Here is a 6,706-nt window from a genome sequence, read left to right as displayed (position 1 = left end):
TAGCGGTATTCGATCTGCGCATAAGATTTTGCAGTGTGGGTACTACTGGCCTACTATCCACCAAGATGCTCATGATTTCGCCAAGTCTTGTGATCGTTGCCAAAGAGAAGGAGGAATTTCAAAGAGGCAAGAGCTTCCTATGAATCCAATATTGGTGATAGAGTTGTTTGATGTATGGGGCATTGATTTTATTGGTCCATTTGTGAGTTCACATGGGATGAAGTATATTCTTGTTGCGGTTGATTATGTATCGAAGTGGGTAGAAGCAATTACGCTATCCAACAATGAAGGCAAAAGTGTCACCACATTTTTGAAAAAGAATATCTTCTCCTGATTTGATACTCCGAGCGAGATCATCAGTGATGGAGGTTCCCACTTTTGTAATAAGTTGTTCAAGGCGCTACTTGAGAAGTATAGTGTCTGCCACAATGTAGCCACTCCATACCATCCACAAACTAGCAGACAAGTTGAAGTGTCCAACAGAGAGATCAAACAGATTTTGGTGAACACTGTGAATGCTAATAGGACGGATTGGTCAAGGAAGCTTGATGATGCTCTATGGGCATATCGCACTACATACAAGACCCCCATAGGTATGTCTCCTTACCAACTTGTATATGGGAAGTATTGTCATTTACCGGTAGAGCTAGACCATAAGGCGATGTGGGCAATGAAGAAGCTAAATTTGGATTGAGGCGCCGCATCAGGCAAACTCAAATCCAAAAGGTCCGGGCCATTTTTGCTCACAAAAGTGCTCCCCCATGGAGCGGTTGAGCATGAAAATAGTGAAGGAACTAGGTTCATGGTAAACGGGCAAAGGATCAAGATCTATTTGGGAATGCTGAAAGTGTGCAAGAAGTGATTGAGGCCTATCATCTTGATGAAGTCTGAGTAATCAAGAGGCATGCGTCGTGCCGCGACGTTAAATCAAGCGTTGGTTGGGAGGCAACCCAAGATGTACAATCTAGCCAACGATAGGTTTTTGTTTTCCATCTAGCAATTTTTTGTGTTTAGTTTATTCTCTGTATTAATTTAGATAGGCGTTTTAGTTTTTTTTGTGTGTTGGCTAGAATTGGCATAAGGTCCGTGTCTAAAAAGTGTCCAGAAAATGTAAAAAGAATAGCCTAATGTAGATCAATCTACGGACCATTCTGTGCATCCGTGGTTTCCATCTGCGACTAATATTGTTGGTTTTCTGATCCACGGAAGGGTTCCACGGACCGTAGGTCTCTTCCGTGGATGACCACTGTAGCCTCTGTCTGAATTTTTTATGGAACTTTGTTACTGTTCGTTTATAGTTCTAAATTTTTTTGTTTGTTTGTTTATGGTTAGTTTTGGCACTAATATCGCTTCCACAGGTACGATGACACCCAAGAAGCTCGTCACCTATTCAAAACAGGGCAAGTGAAAATCTGTTACTCCTAGCTTCAGGTTAATCGATGAGGACACGGGCATGGAAAAAGATCCAGCATACGTTCCTCCCAACACAAGGACTTCTCCCACTGCACCCCGAGCCACCAGAGGCACCCCCCGGAAGGTGATTCCCGACGTAGTCACTGTCTCCCAGTCTGATGAGGAGGACACACTGATCGGGTCACCAACTGGGGCTGCTTCCAGTTCAGTTACTGGGTCTGCGTTTGGCTCCGAGTCTACCCATGCTTCGGGCTCTGAGTCCAGCCATGCTTCAGGGTCCAAGTCTGCCCATGCTTCGGGGTCCAATGCGAAGTCAGCCACTGGGTCCAGCTAGAATGAACAAGAAGCCTCATCTGATGAGGCCACTAGCTCAGAGTCAGTACCCATACCAAGGAATGAGAACCCTACTCCAATGGCCGATGAGCCAAACATATGGTGTGTTGAGGGCCAATGGCAAATCTATCGGGATGCCAAGATGATTAATGACAAACATAAAATGGCCCGAATTGTTACAGAGAAGCGCAGAGTCCTCACAAGGAGCTTGCACACTGTCCCCGACATCCACCAGCTTTTTAACCTTCACAAGTGTAACTGGATGGCTCGAGACCTAGGTACTTATAGTGAGGAGATTGTACGGGAGTTCTACGCCTCATATGCCGCCACTCTCCGTGGTTCGATATCCAAGAAGTCAAAGCCCATAGCCCAGGACCCTCTCACTTCCACTATGGTCCGGGGTTGTCCGGTGGACATATCACATGCCACCATCAGCCGTTTTCTCTATGGACCTACCACGGGTCACTCGTGGTCACTAAACACAACAGAGTTTGATTACAGATGAGACATCGTGAGGAGTGGCGCTTTCTAGATAAATGCTGAGCAGCGAGAGACTGTTATACCGTGGTTAGCTAAATACATTTCTGTAGATGGTGAGCATGCGGAGTGGGTCGCCACACCACGGTTGGGTATCTGAAAGGCCACATTAAATTTTGTAGCCAAGTTCTTCTGGTTGTTGGTGCGTAACAGGGTGTCGCCTACAAAAGCTGACAACCAACTCACATGGGACCAGAGCGGTCATGGTTGCAGCATTGGTAGCAGGAGTTGAGATTGACTTTGCCCGCATGCTGCTGGCAAAGATTCACGAGAGGGCATTCAAGACCTCCACTACTTACCCCTTTCCATGTTTGATTTTCCAATTGTGTAGGGACTCTGGAGTGCTGATCTGGCATTGTGACAGGTTAATCCATCCTACAGGGACTTTGGATATAGGCCTCATTCGAGATGAGGCAAATGTGGAGGCACCTCGTAGAGAGCCCCAGGTTGAGGTACTTCCCTTGGGTGCAGATCTTGCAGACACGGCGGGGCAGGCACAGGGCAGTGACCCCATTATACTAGATTACACCGATACTATCTCGGCCTCCTCTTCCCAGGCTGCTAGTGGGGCTCCTAGCTCATCCCGGTCCACACCACCATTAGGAGCAACTGTTGTCCAGTTGGCCAGAGTACAGAATTTAGAGGCTCAGATGGCCACACTGCTACATCAAATCCAGCCTTGGATGCAAAAGTCGATAGCCGAGTCCGAGGCCAGAATGGAGCAAAGGATGGAGGGCATGATGGACCGAAAGATCCAGGCCGTTAATAAGCATCTTAATGCCTTTGAATTGAGAGTCCTTGAGTGACCAACCCCGACCATAGATCTATCCTCTTTTCAGTCCGAGTTAGCCAGTCTCCGGATCAACGTTGATGCCATTCTTGCCACCCCTACAGTTGAGGCTCATATTGCACCTACTACGTTGGCTGATGATACGGTGTTGGATGCTTTATTCAATGGGATTGCCGAGGAGGGGCCTGAGCCTACACATACCAAAGGCAAGAGGCATCGTTCTAGTCGCACCGAGGAGGAAAATCTCAAAAAAGACAGCATAGGCAGAAGAAGGAGGCTAGGAAGGCTTCAATTTTAGATTAAGAGTTGTGCCAACAGAGGGTGCGTGAGAGTATTACAGGGGCATCGAGTTCTGCCCCAATTGTAAAGGTCCCGCCTATCGTGAGGGACGTTCTAAGCACCACAGATGGTGCGGTTAGAGTGACCGAGAGCACTACTGAGGGTGATATGATGGTTGATGTGGGCACTACTGAGGGTGACCTAAGTATGGTTCCAGCGGGCTCTCGGAAACCGGACCCACCCGCTTGTTGATGATTCTTCGACGCAATGCGCGACAGGTTTGCTTCACCCAATCCATTCTCTTTTACTATTTTTGTATGCATTGGGGACAATCACATCTATTTTATTTTGTTGGGGGTGGGATAAATGGATTGTGAGTGGTAGGGTGAAGTCTGAATAACCCAACTCATACATCCTCTCTTTGGGGTTTTCTTGCCTGTGTTCTTTTTCCCCAACAGATTGTTTAATTTCTGTTGAACTGACATGTTTTAGGATCATATGTGTAGAAGCATGAAAAAGAATGAAGCATGATGGCCTATGAAAAATATACCCGTCCAAATTTGCTTCTGTGTGCTAGAATCGGTAGGCTAAGACAAGTTAAAGGTGTTGACTCTGAGTATGACATGACAATGAATCAACTTGATGGTATGACTTAAGCTGAAACTTGAACTGGGTAATCTGATAATCTGATAATGAAACTATGTGCAAAGAGTGTGTGAGAATAGTTGATTGTTCAAACAGTTTTTGTGCAAAACTAGAACTTGCCCGGTTAGTCCTGCTAAGACAATTCAATCTAGAGGTTAGGAAGTGATCATAGGACATTGTTCTGATAAGTCCACAAATTTCCTAAAAGAAAGATCCAACCAAATAAAATAAATGCTCCTTTTGATCCAAATGCTTTGAGCCTAAAATTAGACCATTTCTTTCTAATCCCCGAACTCACCTTCCCATATCAGTTATACCATTCAATTAGTTAAATGATTAGAAAACTGGAAATATTTAATTTAATACAGAAAAGTAACTAAGTGCTTTGAAAACAGAAAATAATATACGGTTTAGATAAATGAAGTTTTATGGTTGTTGGGAAATGGGATTGAGCCATTGAAGAGACATAATTCATAGTAATTGATAAATAAAAAATAAACTTTTGAGTTGGATTAATAATTAATTAATATATATAATTTATAATATTTTTATATAGAGTAGGGGTAAAATGGTAATCCAACTTGGCACTTTGGATCTTTCCGCTTTTAGTAATATATGATATGATGATTGTAATAGTGATGATGAAAATTATTATGATATCAAAGGTTAAAATTGGAGAATATTGTGGAGTTAGGCTTAAGTTGAGCTCTATGTGAGTTCTTAACATAGTAAAAGCTAAAGTAGAAGGTAGTTATCCTTGGCAAAGTAATTATCACATTTAAAGTATAGAAGAAAGTTATTTGAACAACCTAAACTATATTGGTACATATGTTAAATAGAACTCCTCCTTAGGGTACAACTCTTCGCAGGACTTGAGGAATGATCCTGTAAGTTGTAGAGGAACTAGTTAGGCAGAAGTTAACATTAGATCATACATGTATATTTTTTAGTTTGCCTACATATAGGATTTTTCATGATTCTTGTGTCATAGTTCACTAGCTTACATGCTAAGTTTCATATAGCTCATTTATTCACAGGCTACATGTCTTACATCAAATCTGCTTTTTATCACTGGTTTTCTTAGCTAGCCCATAATAGGGTCGCCCCTATCTTGTGGATTAATTATTTCAATGATAATTATGTCATAAGTTAGTTATATTATAAAAATGTGTGCTACCTGAGATCATATGCATGTTCTGCGTGAATAATTATATGTTAACTACTGATCTACATATTAGATATGTTCAAAATTATGAATACCGACTAAGATGACCCCACTGAATGTTCTGCAGCTTGAGAAGGCATTCGATACCAATGAGTAAGGTTACCTAAATATAATATGAGTATTGTGGTACATTTTCTTGTAGGGTTATATGCTCTACATGCTTCATGACGTAAGAATATACATGTTCTTGTTTCCATATATTCACTAGCTTAACTTCTAAGAGGCATTTAGGGGTAAATGATTTGTGCATTATTTGTACCACAAATACATTATAGTTTACATTCTAATTTCATGTTCAACTTCTAAGTTCAAGTTAAAGTTATAATTTCAAGTTCAAGTTCTAAGTTCAAGTTCAAATTCTACGTTCAAGTTCAAGTTCTAAGTTTAAGTTCAAATTCTAAATTCAAGTTCAAGTTCTAATTTCAAGTTCAAGTTCTAAGTTCTAGTTCAAGTTCAAATTCTAAGTTCAAGTTCAAGTTCTAAGTTCATGACATTCAAACATTCATCATCTAAATTAATGACATTCAAACATTCATCATCTACTCACAGCATTTCAATTACTAATTTGTAACTTCAAATTATTAACACTTTACTAACTAGACCTAAAATCAAATCCAAAAAAATCCCAATTCAACCTCAAATTACATATTCTCAAGTTTAAACTAGTCCTAAAATACAAAAATGTTAATTTTTCACTAACTATCAATGACCAAATTAAAAATGTCAATTTTTTTAAAAAAAAATCTTCAATTATCTATACCTAACTAACAATAATAAAATCAAATTAACAATTGAATAACACAACCCAACAAACAAAAATAATAATATACTAAAAAACAATCAATTATAATCACCAGAATTAAAGCTAAGTATCAATATTAGATGGACACAAACACATTATTGAAAACAATTGTACTTGAACTTTAGAAATTTAGAAGCACCAACCTTATCTCCTACTTTGATGAAAGGAGCAATATAGTCTTGTACCAACTCTTTTAGATGTTGAGCTTCCTTAGTTGCCTAGCACGAAAAGTTCTAAAATTAGTTAAATATAAACTTCAAATCCAAGAATATTAGTTTTATATATATATATATATATATTCAAGGTTTAATAAGTTCAAGTTTTCAATTCAAGTTCATATTTAATGTCTAAACTTAATTAGTTATATATTCAAGCTAATTAGTTCCAAGTTCAACTTCTAATTTCAAGTTCAAGTCTAAGTTCAACTTCAAATTCTATATTCATGTTCTACGTTCAAGTTCTAAGTTCAAGTTCAAATTCTAATTTCAAGTTCAAGTTCAAATTCCAAGTTCAAGTTCTAATTTGAAGTTCAAGTTCTAAGATCAAGTTCAAATTTTAATTTTAAGTTCAAGTTCAAATTCTACGTTCAAGTTCTAATTTCAACTTCAAGTTCAAAGTTTAAGTTCAAATTCTAAGTTCAAGTTCAAGTTCAAATTCAAATTCTAAGTTCAAATTCTAATTT

This window comes from Solanum tuberosum, unplaced genomic scaffold (genome assembly GCF_000226075.1).
Source record: "Solanum tuberosum cultivar DM 1-3 516 R44 unplaced genomic scaffold, SolTub_3.0 scf00049, whole genome shotgun sequence".
Classification (NCBI taxonomy): Eukaryota; Viridiplantae; Streptophyta; class Magnoliopsida; order Solanales; family Solanaceae; genus Solanum; species Solanum tuberosum.
The sequence above is the reverse complement of the archived record's forward strand: the minus strand, read 5'-3'. Positions refer to the sequence as shown.